Here is a 12,712-nt window from a genome sequence, read left to right as displayed (position 1 = left end):
ACTAGTTTATGATTGATATCGATTAAGATCATAGAAACAATAAAATCAATTAAACAAATAAAAGTGAGCTACTAGTCTAAAAAGTTGTAAAGTGATAGGCTATTAATAGATCTTTGCTTGTCGGGATTGCTAGATTTAGTTCTTCATAAGGAGTCCGTCTAGATTTGATTGTCAGCTTAGTCTATTAAGTTAATTGGGTTTACTTTGCTATCTTTTGAATTCCGCGCTGTAAGGTAGGTTTTCGTCATAAAAGATACTTAGACATAAGGAATTAAATAACCGTAAGGAAGTTTAATAAAAAAAACTGGTGAGTCTTAAAACTTGTTAGAAATCCATAGGCGTCTTCTTGAAGTTCAAGGGTCCTGTTCGGGTTTTCTGTCAAGGGTCTATCTTATGATCTCGGTTCCATAACTTGCGTTTTTCCATTTAAATTAATAATCGTAACTTCGGGGATTCCGGCCTAGGTAGTTATTTTAATCATCTGAATTAATCCAAGTTTTCTAAATTGTGTATTAGTTAAAATTAAATTAGGTTTACAGTTTTATTAATTAATTAATAAGTAATGATTATGTTTTATTATTATTTAAATAATTAGGGTTTGATTTATTATTATATTGTTAGTTTATTAATAGTTTAATTAAAGTAATCATTAGTTAATTATTATTAGAGTTTTAATTAATTAGTTTTAAAATCCCCCTCAAATATTATTAATAAATAGTCGTGTCTTGTAGTTGAATCTAATTTGCTTGTTTTGTAATTTAAAGAGTCTCGTGGGTTCGACATCCGGACTTACTTAGCTGTACTAGAGTCGATCGGTCCACTTGCCGGTTAGTTGTTTAAGTTAAGTTTAAGGGTCTAGAGTATTACTTAGTGTCTAGATTAGTATAATTTTAGTTATTTATTTTATAACTACTTTTAGCACATCAATTACATGGCTCCGACAGAGGATCCAAACTCTTAAGTAGCAAAGGGAGATGCGTAAGACGGAAACCGATTGGAAAACTGTCGTCGGGGACGAATGTGACAACAGAGAGGAGTATCTGCTTTGCTGACACCCACCATGGTTCTATGAACCAACTTATCCAGAGGGAGAGCCGCAATATGAGCCTAAGTTTGATGAAGACGGAAGTGATTTCGGTGAGAAGAATATTCGTTTGTGCAAAAGGTTGTTAGCATAATTACCGTTCAAGAAGACGAATCAACATATGAAGTTTTAAGAGAAAAAACGGTTAGTAATGATGAACCGGGTAGTTGGTTAGATGAAATTATGCCGGTCTTGGATTTTACACAAGGGGTGATAGTGGTCAGTCGTAGAGGTGCACAAATTGGGTTTTTCAAATACCCGGGTTCGGGTATGGGTATTGTCTCTAAAAACCATACCCTATACATCGGGTTCGGGTAGGGTATAGAACCGGGCATTTTAAAACCAATTATTTGAATACCATATTTTCGGGTATTGAAAAAACCCTATTTTTGGGTTTTTCTTGGGATTTTTTCCGGGTGTATATTGAATTTTTTTATAAGTTTGCAATTTTTAGGGGTATTTATCGGGCATTTTTAAGGTATTTTTCTGGTATACATCGGGTATTTGAAATACCCAGTTTCGGGAACTGGAAAAAAACCCGGATCCGGGTATGATACAGGTTCGGGTTTTCGGGTATTGGGGTCCGGTTCGGTTCGGGTTTTAGTACCGAAATGCATACCCTATCCATACCCTACGGGTATGGTTGGGTACGAGTTCAGGTATTAAAAACCCGGGTACTAAAAAAACCAGTTCCGGGTTTTTATTTCGGGTCCGGTTCCGAATTTGGGTTTTTTTTTACACGTCAGTCTAATGCAAGTCAAGTTGAAGCCAATTTTGGGTTGCATCAAGTGGATTCCGTAAGTCAAATCAACTACCCAAGAGGAGGACTTGAGTATTATTGAATCTTTAAGTTTGGATTGCCCTATCGTTATTAAGATTCAAGTGCAAGAAGAAATTTTATTAACAAAAACTAATGATTTGCAAACGCTAACCCAATTGGTTGGTTTACGTTGAGAGAGAGAGAGAGAGTTTATATATTTTTATTTTTATAAGTATATTTATTAATTAGTTTTAATCAAGGCCGTAAAAGTCTCTTGGCGGATCTTAAGTGGTTTACTGGGGAGTTAGGTGTACTCCGAGTACTATGAGAGTACTTACAAATCGTAAATATGAAAAACGTTAATTTTTAGATATTACACATATGCCAAAATATCTTAAGTATGCTAATATTTATAACTAAATAAGTGAACATCAATATAAATGAAAGAAAAACATTTTAAAATACTAAATTATTCTAAAATTTGCTAATTATTAACTAAAAAAGTGATATTGTTTTTGTTGAGCCTAGCAAAGAACTGATGGCCAGAAACAAAACAACTAATGAAACACACATTAGTTGTTCTCCATTAATGTATTTTTCAAACTGTTGCTTCCAAACAGAGACAATACACACTACTGACGTTAAAGTACAGAAGACACAACAAATATTAACTATTGAAGATCCAAACAACTAAAGACTAACAACTAATAACACAACCATCACGTGTCTTAGTTAGCATAGGATTCTTTTAATAGATAGTTATTTGTAATAGTTCATCAGTAGTTTGTAACTGATTTGTTAGATGTCGCTTTCACCTTTAGCTCATTAGTAGTTTTACACATTCTAAAGACATTGAATCTATTAGGATCGTCTTTGGACTCCAAGAACATTACCCATGAAAACCTCGATTAATCATCAGTAACCACCAAGCAATAAAGTTCGCCAGTGATACTTTTGACATTACATGACCTAATAAGTCCATATGAAGTCTCTCAAAAGGTAAGTTGATCGAATTGAGAGCCTTTGACGGATGAGGCTTCTTCTTTTGTTTTCCTTTCTTGTCACTCAAACATTCTTTGCTTAGATGAAAACCCTTGACATTCACTCCATAAACAAGCTAATTATGAACCAAATAATTCACCGTTCGCACATGAATATGTCTCATTCTCCTATGCCACAAAATAGATACCTTCTTAGACGCCTTGGATACGAAACATTCAGCGGTTCATTTTGAATTTGAAGCAACACTCGTATTGAGAACATATAAGTCATTCTCATGAGGTGCTCTCATCAGAATTCATTCATCAGGTATCTTAAATTCCGACTTCAAGATCATGCACTCTTTGTTCGTAAAATGAGTTGAGAAGTCTTTTTCACATATTTCAGAAATGCTCAAAAGATTGTTCTCAAGCTCTGTGATGTAATTGACTTTGTTGAATATAACCATGCCATTTGATAAAATTCCTTCTCCCACTATTTGACCAACTTGGTTTCCTGCAAACCCGACATAACATCCTCGAATAGATTTGACATCTTTCAGCAAATGAAGAGTTCCAGTCAAATGTCTAGAAGCTCCACCATCCATTATCCAATGACAGTCATGGGATCTTGAAAGCTCCTACACATCAGGTAACAGTTTAGTAAAACAAGAAAACCCAAGCCTTTTTGGTCTTGGGTTGTTTGAATTTATCAGACAACTCATATTCCAAATCATCAAACTCACAATCAGTTGATACAATATCAACCTTTGAACTTTCACTTCTCAGACATATTACAATCAATCACATTAGGCAAACTCAAATCATTCTTTTCAAACTTAGCTACCCAGTTTTGAACAACATATATTTTCTTTACATAAAATTTGTGATTATGCAATTGTGAACTCCCACCAACTTCAAACACACTTTTGGTTGGTGTAACCTCCACATGTCGTTTTAGAATTTGTGTAGGTACAAATCTCAGTGGAGTTGGGTGTTTCACATTTGTAGTTTTAACCAATGGTTTCTTAATCATTTTCTTTTGAACATGATCATGTTGGAATCGATTAGGACACACAAACAACATGTGTTCGAATTCGTGACAGTTAGAGCATCTTTGCCGGTCTACTACTTTTTCAAACAGTGAAGTATAATTCACTACTGGATCACGTTCTTTTTCCTTGAAAACCTGTTGATTACTTTGTTTTCGAAAATTGGCTTCCTTTTATAATTCAGATGAAGCCTTTTACAAAAACAATTGTCTTGAAAACATTTTCTTGGTTTTCCTCAGTTAATACCAACATTTTGCCTCTTATGGTAGAAACTTGTTTTAGCAAACATCTTAGACTCGATCGTAGGTCATGCATACAAGTTTTACAGTTAACACTGTCAGTAGGTAAATCAGCACATAAACTTTTTTAGCAACTTTCAAACAGAGTTTGCTTTCATATTCAGAACTATCAACAGATTTCTCAAAATTCACATCAATCGACTTAGGAAAAAATGTCTCGGGATCATTCAGAGGAGTGTTAATTTCCACATTTATCGCCTTAACAAACCCATCAGGTTGTTTTGGAACATATGCATTTCAAATAGTGAAAGTAATCGTATATCCCTTCTAATAAAGAATACGTTACGTTATATAGCCAAAGATACCATAACAAACTAGCACTATTTAAGTAAACGATATAATTCAAATAAGTAAGATGATATCTTCTACTAATATTCCCTCTCAGCTTGAGCGTGTGCAGGGCGTGACGTTCAAGCTGTTTCGAAACGTGTCAAACAAGTGTCGAGGTAGTCCTTTCATGAAAATGTAAGCATATTGAAGAAAGGACGGTAAATGGAGAACTTGTACACCCATTTAAACATGTTTAGTGCGTTGGTGTTGAACGGAGTTCCCTGACAGATAGACTGCTGAAACATTATCACAATACACGATTGTTGCTTTAGTGATCAACGTGTGTAGCTCAGGAAACAGTTTACGGATCAAAGTAGCCTCTACAACCGCGTTTCCCACCCCCTGTATTTGGCTTTGACACTGGATCTCGAGATGGTTGGCTAACGTTTAGACGACCATGATATGAGATTAGCCAGAAGAACATACAGTAACCCGAGGTGGACCAACGTGTGTCCGCCGCCCCACTCTGCATTAGAGTAAGCCACAAGAGAGTGAGTGGGGGAAGCCGAGATATGAATACCATAATCTATCGTCCCATGAATGTACCATAGAACTCGTTTCATAAACGTCAAGTGAGAGTCCCTAAGAGCGTGCATAAATAAACAAATATGTTGAACTACATAAGATATGTCAGGCCAAGTAAATGTAAGATAATGAAGTGCTCCGGCCAAACTTCGATAATACGAACCATCTGGTAATAATTCTCCCTTTGTTTCACTAAGTTTAGAAGTGGTGTAAACAGGTGTGTGGGGTTGCTTACAAGCAGTCATGCAGGCTTGATTTAGGATATGTGCATATTGAGCTTGAGATAAAAACAAATCACGATGATCTCTATTAAATGTGATGCCCAAACAATGACGTAACGGTCCAAGGTCAGTCATGGCAAACTCCGCAGACAAACGAGAAATAATATTATTAAGTAGACTCGAATGTGACGCTGTGAGTGTGATGTCATTGACGTACAAAAGTAGAAAAGCAGTCTGACCCCCATGTTGATATATTAATAAGAAGTGTCACATAAGCTCCCCCGAAAACCCATCGTTAAAGCGAACCTGGAAAACCGGTGGTACCAAGCGCAAGGTGCCTTCTTTAAGCCATAAAGAGATTTATGGAGGTGACACACATGGTTCAAACGAGTTGGGTCAACAAATCCCGGTGGTTGCATCATAAAAACTATTTCCTAAAGCGTACCATGCATAAATGTATTTTTAACATGCAACTTATGAATATCCCATGCACGCGAGGTGGCTATAGTAAGAACCGTGCGAATAGTAGCTGGCATAACAACCGGGCTAAAAGTATCAGTACAATCAACATCAACCATTTGTGACTTACCATTACATACCAGACAGGCTTTATATCTACCGAGTGAGCCGTCTGGTTTGAACTTGTGTTTAAACAACCACATGGAACAAATTACCGGTCGGTCTGTGGGGCGTGGGACCAGTTATCACGTACTAATTTCTTGAAAGAATTAAATTCGTTGTTCATGGCTTGCAACCAATTAGGGTCCGACAAAGCTTTTATATAATTGGTCGGTACAAGGGAAATATTTGTGGTTGTGGAGAAGTTGTATCGTGGGTTTGGTTTGTGAAGACCGGACTTTGAGCGAGTTTGCATGAAATGCGCATTAGACGTAGGAAGGGGTGGGGATGGGGTAGTAGGGGCACTAGTAGCGAAAGGGGAGGTGGGAACTATAGGGGTGTGTTGTTGGTCATTGGTTTGGTTAGGGGGTTGGTTGGAGGGTTGATTGGAAGCAGTGGTGAAGGTGTGTGAGGTGGGTAAGTCATCATAAAAAAAGAATTGGTGGTGTGAAATGAGGCAGGGATGTGGCTAAAGGAAATGTTTGTTCGTCAAGTGTAACATGTCGTGAAACATGAACACGTCAGGATAAGGGGTTGAACATCGGTATCCGTGAAAGTCAGCAGAATATCCTAAAAAAATGCAACGAACAAATCAAGGAGCCAATTATGGGACTGTGTGGCAGAAATATTTGGGTAACACGCGTAAGTGATCAAAAGCCCGAAGGTAGGTGGGCATGGATGAGAAGGGCTCGTATGATGTCATTTAATATTCTAATCATGCGTTCAGATTTTCCATTTTGTTGGAAGGTTTGGGGACATGAGAAGCGAAAGACAAGGCCATTTGTATGAAAAAAATGTTTAAAGGCGTGGTTGTCAAATTCCCCCCCACCCCCAACCCCCGAGATCACATTGAAAAGTTTTAATTAAGTTATTAATTTGGATTTGAATAGGCTTATGAAATCTACAAAATGTAGGGAAGGTGTCAGATTTATATTTAAGTGGATATACCCAAACATATTGAGTGTAAAATTGTTAATTAAAACCATATAGTATTTATAGACAGAGTTACTTAGAACAGGTGAAGTACAAAGATCACAGTGTATAATATCAAACGGGCGAAAAGTAACAGAATGAGATTCATGAAAAGGTAATCGTTTACTATTGGAAACATGACAAGAAGAAAAAAAAGTACTTAATAGTCTTATTACAATTAATAATGAGAAAATGACTAAGATAATCTAGCACGTTCGCGTCGGGGTGACCGAGACGATCATGCCAAGGAGTGATTTTTATGACGATAGCAAGGTAAAGGCCTGTGGTGTAAAGGGGAAAAGATCTCCGGTACTATTGTGATGGGAAAGGAGGCGTCCATCCTTGAGGTCCTTCAAAGTAAAACCAAAATGGTCAAATTCAACATAAACTTGATTATCAATTGTGAATTTGCGAACAGATAAAAGGTTTTTTTAACTTGGGGCGAGTGAATGATTTGGTTTAATTGGTATGTTTTATTGGGTAAAGTATAAAAACCATCGCCGGAGCTGTTAATTAGTAAGCGTTGACCATTATCTACAAAAATAGGATTTGAGAAAAAAGACAAGGGAGATGAAATTTTACCCGACTCTGATGTGAGATGAGATGATACACCATTGTCCATGTATCAATATGGTTCTCGATAGTTGAGTTGCATGTTACTGAGGGCCGTACCGATGTCGCTCGGGCTAAGAGCGTTCACGTCCGACGAGGGTTTGGGGGGTGGGGGGGTGCAAATTGGGCTGGTTGAGTGTTGGGATCGGATTGGGCCAGGGGTGAGGGGTATAGGGCTGGTGGGGCATACGGGTATGGAGAGGGTGGTGGAGTTTGGAGATTGGGTTGTTTGAATGGGTAGTAATGTTTCGGTACAATTGTGTTAGGATGTAGGTATACAGGATATGAGGCTTGGGCATGGTATGTGGGTATACAGGATATGAGGCTTGGGCATGGTTATGGTGATAGTTAGGTTGTTGGATTGGGTAGCTGGAAGCATAACCTGCTGGTCTTGCGTTTGAATTTTGGCTCCGGCTCCCACGTCCCCGATTGCTACGACCACCTCGTCCCATACGAAGGTTAAAGCAGGGTCATAATTATTTCCTCGATAATTACTTCCCGGGTATAATTGACCGGTTCCGGGTTAGTTTTATTAGACTCCACTTTATTTTGGCTACTGGATGTGCAAAGTAGAGATCACTATTGGTACCTGCTGATGCACTGGTTCTAGCTGACAATCGGCGCATATCCAAATCGATCATGGTCGGTGCTTCGTTCCAACTTGGAGTTCCATTATTGATTATTGTTCTGATAGTGTCTAGTTCTTTAGGTAGGCCATTGACCAGCTGAATGATGAGTGAAGAGTCGTCAACTGGTTTGTCAACATCGGCAAGTTCTCTTGAAAGATCCTTAAGCTTTTGACAATATGCATCCATGGAGGCACGATCTTTAAGGGTGGTGTGAGTGAATGTAACACCCCGGCTAAAGCGGAATACGCCCGAGTGTGACGTACATATTGTCCAAAACACATGTGACACTATTAAGTGACAATATTATCATTATTTCATTGATGATTCAAATTACAAGTACTTTTGCAAATAAGAAAAAAATTACTAGGAAATAAACAAGTCAAACACTTTATTATTGATAATTCTATGTCTAGCGTCTTCTCTTGTTTCAACCTCTAATAAACATACATGTAACATATGTATAAAATAATGTCAACTAACTTAATAATTGGTGAGTTTCCACAATTTTTATATAATACATAAAAATCATACAATTCCATGAAAATTCGTGAAAAGCAAATAAGGTCCTTTCCAGTTGGGATTGTGCACCAATGTACTCGGATAATGAGACCCTTTTCCACTCATAACACAAGGTCTTGAGCGTAAAGGGGGGCGTATGATCATACTATATTGAAGTAATCCATGAGTAAGTAATATTGAGCAAATAATAAGTAAGCACACAAGTACATGTAATGAATTGTAGTTTGTAAGCAAAATCGTAAGCAATTGGGTTTTTGTAGGATACATATGCTACCCCCAAAAACAATAAAAGAGTAAAAAGGGGGTGTGAGAAAGTCACCTTTGAGATTGGATGACAACTTGGAAAATAAACAGAAAACACGTTATATGAAACCGAAGGAACGAATCTCGCGAGCTAAAATAATAAACACGATAATTACTAACTAATTATTGGAAATATAATATTGGTTTTAAAGTTCATATGTTATTATTTGTATATATACTTTTACCATTTCAAAGCATATTAATATTTAAACTTAACGGATTTTAACGGTTTATTATTATTATCTATGAGTTTTACACTAAATTTGTACATAATAATGTTACGGGATTTTAGCGTTATAAGTATATTTTGGTATAACATTTGATTGTTTAGTTTCTATAAAGTTATAACGATATTTTATGTATTATATATATATTTTACGAGTTTTAATAAAAGGTTTGGGTTTGTAAAAGTTGGATTCTAAGTTAAAAGGGTTAAAAACAATCTACACAATTGTTGTTACTAAAAAATGATTTTAATAATTTTTATAATGATTTATAGTTATATATTTGATTTATTAATATTATCAAAATAGTTTGTAAAATACAAAAAAAGGAAATGAAACTGCAGTGACCCGGGTTCGAACCCGGGTCTTCTTGACCCTAGCAAATGTACACAACCACTGGACCAGTTAGCCTTTGAGTTATAAAACAGAAACAGAAAGAATAAATATATTAATTAGAAGTTTATCATCTTCCTTAACAAACCCTAGACTCAATTCTCCTAATTCGTTCCATGATTGATTGATTTATATTAGGGGATTTGTTAGACGGCTTGAAATGATTAAAATACATATATTACTTACGTGATTTGATGCTGGAATGAGGGAGAACAAGACTCGCCGGAAAAGTAAACTTTGATGATCAAACGGAATATTTAGAGAGTTTGTTTGTATAATCTAATGTTGTAAGCAAGTTTATATGAAGTTTTCCGTCCTATATAGCTTCAATTGGATAATTTAGTATTTAATACTAGTTATTAAGATTGGACAATAATTCCGACGGGTGGTGTTTAATTGGAGTTAATTGGTGCGTAAATGGTGAATTAAATTAGATAATAATGTTAGAGTTGTGGAGACGTCGTTTGGTGGGATTAACGGGTTGAAACAGAGCTCGAACAGTCGTGTTTATGTGTTGTCGGCGCCGGAATCCGGCGGCTGGAACTCCGATCGGAAAAACGGTGGGGAGGGACGGGGCTGGGTTGGATAACTTATATTAATATTGTTATGTTACATTTACATTCCCCCCCCCCCTACTTTTTAAATATACAGAAACTGATTTTAAAGTTTATTTATTATATAACCACTAGGACTTCATAAATATACCAAACTTGATCAAACTTTTTATACTTTAATATTTTTGATTCATTTACGTTTTATAATCGTATAGTTTTTAAACTTTGATTATTTTATACCTTTTTAAAGCTCGGAGATCTGTTAATTGAAAAATACGAATAGGAAGTGAACGAAAACAAACTTTAATCATTGAAATTTATTTAAATCGATAACTTACAAATACAAATATACTGAAATGACTAAACGGGTCGGTTTAATAAATTCAAATACAAATACGAATACGAAAAATTGATAAATGTCACAACATTCCCTACTTTTAAAAATTTCGTCCCGAAAATTAAGTAGAAGAATCCGTAAAAAAAAGATGAGGACACTTTGTTCGCATTTGATCTTCTCGTTCCCAAGTGAATTCAGTGCCACACTTGGATTCCCAACGAACCTTTACCAAAGGTATACGGCTACGTTTAGTTTCCTTGTCTTTGCCATTCATGATTTCCACCGGTTTCTCGACAAAGTGCATTGTTTCATCGAAGCGCACTTCGTCGAGTGGTACATGGAGGTTTCCCTCAGCAAGACATTTCTTCAGATTTGAAACATGAAACGTCGGATGAACATTAGAAAGATCTTGACTAAATTCAAGTGTGTAAGCAGCACTACTAACACGAAAAAGAATCTTGAAAGGTCCAGCGAAACGAGAAGATAGTTTGCATTTCTTGCCAAAACGAACAACTCCTTTCCAAAGAGATACCTTGAGAAGGACACGATCGCCAACGTCAAACTCGAGAGGTAGTTGTCGGTTATCGGCGTAACTCTTTTGACGGCTACAAGTGGCTAAGAGGTTTTGTCGGATTTGAGCAATTGAATCTGTAGTTTCTTGAACAAGTTCCGGAGCGGTGATTTGGGTTTCACCAATTTCGTTCCAACAGATAGGTGATCGACATTTATGACCATAGAGTGCTTGGAATGGAGCATATCAATACTATAATGAAAACTATTATTGTACGAAAACTCAATCAAAGGAATATGTGAATCCCAGTTTCCACCGAAATCCATGACACATGACCTAAGAATGTCTTTGAGCGTTTGAATCGTTCGCTCGGATTGTCCATCGGTTTGAGGATGATAGGCTGTGCTAAGATCCAATCGAGTTCCCAACGCGTTTTGAAGCGAATACCAAAAGTGAGAAGTAAAACGGCTATCGAGATTGGAAATGATACGCAAAGGTATACCATGACGACAAACAATACGCTGAACATAAATTTGAGCGAGTTGATCAACGAAAAACTTTTCATTGATCGGAATGAAGTGAGCAGACTTATTCAAACGGTCAACTATAACCCCAATACCGTCGTGACGGTTTTGAGTAGTCAGGAGCTTGAACACAAAGTCCATAGAGATATCTTCCCATTTCCAAACAGGGATGTGTGGTTGAACGAGCAAACCAGATGGTCGTTGATTCTCGGCCTTAACGTTAGCGCAAGTAAGGAATTTTCCCACATATAACGCGATATCTTTCTTCATACCGGGCTACCAAAATGTGGACCGTAGATTAAAATACATCTTATCCGCACCGAGATGAATGGAATATCGAGACTTATGAGCTTCGTCCATGATGAATGTGCGAAGATCGTCATGATTAGGAACCCACAAACGATTGAGGTAATACAACAAACCATCGCGCTTAGTTTCAAGTTGATTCTCGACACCACAGGATATTTCATCATACATATTACCCTCGGTGTCAGAGACATGTTGGGATTCAAAGATATGAAGTTGGAGAACGGTTTGAACGGTCACACAATGAAGCAGAATTGATTTCACATGGGTCTTTCAACCAAGGGCATCGGCTACAACATTCGCTTTACCAGGGTGATAACGAATTTCGCAGTCGTTGTTGCTAAGTAGTTCGGCGCATCGTCGTTGCCGCATGTTTAGATCTTTTTGGTCGAAAATGTGTTGAAGACTCTTATGGTCGGTGAATACCACGCACTTAGTGCCATAGAGATAAGATCTCCAAATTTATAACGCGAATACAATGGCACCGAGTTTGAGATCATGCGTTGTATAATTCTTTTCATTAACCTTAAGTTGTCGTGAAGCATAAGTTATAACTTTACCTCATTGCATAAGGACACAACCGAGGCCTTGATTGGAAGCATCGCAGTACACAACAAAATCCTCATTGCCCTCGGGAAGTGCAAGGATCGGTGCATCGCAAAGCATACGTTTAAGAGTTTGAAAAGCTTCATTTTGCTTTGGTACCCATTCATAAGGTTTATCCTTGTGAGTTAATGAGGTTAGGGGCAAAGAGATCTTAGAAAAATTAAGAATGAAGCGACGATAGTAACCCGCAAGTCCAAGAAATGAACGAATTTCGGTAGGAGTGGCTGGAGTTTTCCAATTCTTAATGGCTTTGATTTTGGCTGGGTCAATGTGGATACCCTTTTCGTTTACTATATGCCCTAAGAACAGAATTTCTTTCAACCAAAACTCGCACTTTGAGAACTTTGCATAAAGTT

This window comes from Bidens hawaiensis, unplaced genomic scaffold, assembly GCF_021521415.1.
Source record: "Bidens hawaiensis isolate Kalapana, Puna unplaced genomic scaffold, B.hawaiensis_p1.1 tig00042363_1, whole genome shotgun sequence".
Lineage (NCBI taxonomy): Eukaryota > Viridiplantae > Streptophyta > Magnoliopsida > Asterales > Asteraceae > Bidens > Bidens hawaiensis.
The sequence above is the reverse complement of the archived record's forward strand: the minus strand, read 5'-3'. Positions refer to the sequence as shown.